Below are 1,075 nucleotides of genomic sequence, written 5' to 3' on the forward strand. Positions count from 1 at the left end.
TTTTGTCCTTCCCTCCCCCACTCCTGAATCTTGATAAATTATGTATTATTGTTATTTTTTTCATATCTTACACTATCTCTGTATCCCTTCACCCCAGTTTCTGTTACTCATCTCCCTTGAGGGGGCTTATACATCTATCATTGCTATAGAGTCCTCTTTCTTCTCCTCCCTACCACCTTCCGTTTACCCTCATGGTATCACTGTCCCCATTACTGTTTCTGAGGGGTTTATCTGTCCTGGATTCTATGTGTCAAAAGCCTTCATTTGTACTAATGTACACACTCAAATCTAGCAGGATTTATGGTAGAATTGGGATCCTGACAGTGGGAAGGAGGAAGCATTAAATAACCAGAGGCAAGTACTGTTCATATGTCCACAGGGAAAGAGTGACCAGACTTCAACCCGGTTCTCCAAGATGTGAATGCAACATGCCAGCATGAAGCAGAGAACCAGTGGAGAGGTCTGAGGGGTCGGCCCCAATCCCAACTATGTGGACACCTGCGCCTCCCCCCAGAAGAATTTATTTCAGAGGACAGCACTGAAGCTGCACCTCAAGGGGGAGGGACATGTCTGGTCAGAGCACATGGGAGCAAAGGAAGAGAGAGTGGAGCATATCCTGGCCCACCAATCCTTGACGACGATATTCCCACTCAGAGCAGCCAATCCACAAAGACCATATGGCCAGCCCCACTACGAGACACGGCATCCCTCACTGACCCATAGCCCTACAGGGGATAACACTAGAGACACAGTGTGGGAATTCCACCTGAACTGATCCCACAACACTGAGGCAAAACACTAAGGGTGTGGAACAAAACAGCAAGGGGAACAGAGCAACGAAGTCCACAGGGAATACCAAAAATAGACTTTGGGGGCAGGGCTTGGCCCTCCATCAGACTCGACTGGAAAACACTCCTAAAGGCCAGAAAAACAGTCCTTGAACTAACTACAAGCTTTTCTTTTTTGTTGTAGCTGTGTTGTGGTTTTTTTGGTCATTGGCTTTTTGTTGTTGTTTTGTTTTCTTTTGCTGCTTGTTTTTTTCTGTCTTGTTTTGTGCATGTTATTATCTCCACAG

The sequence above is a fragment of the Echinops telfairi genome, unplaced genomic scaffold (genome assembly GCF_000313985.2).
Source record: "Echinops telfairi isolate 266 unplaced genomic scaffold, ASM31398v2 ScPeMD7_3533;HRSCAF=4204_0, whole genome shotgun sequence".
In the NCBI taxonomy this organism is placed as follows: domain Eukaryota; kingdom Metazoa; phylum Chordata; class Mammalia; order Afrosoricida; family Tenrecidae; genus Echinops; species Echinops telfairi.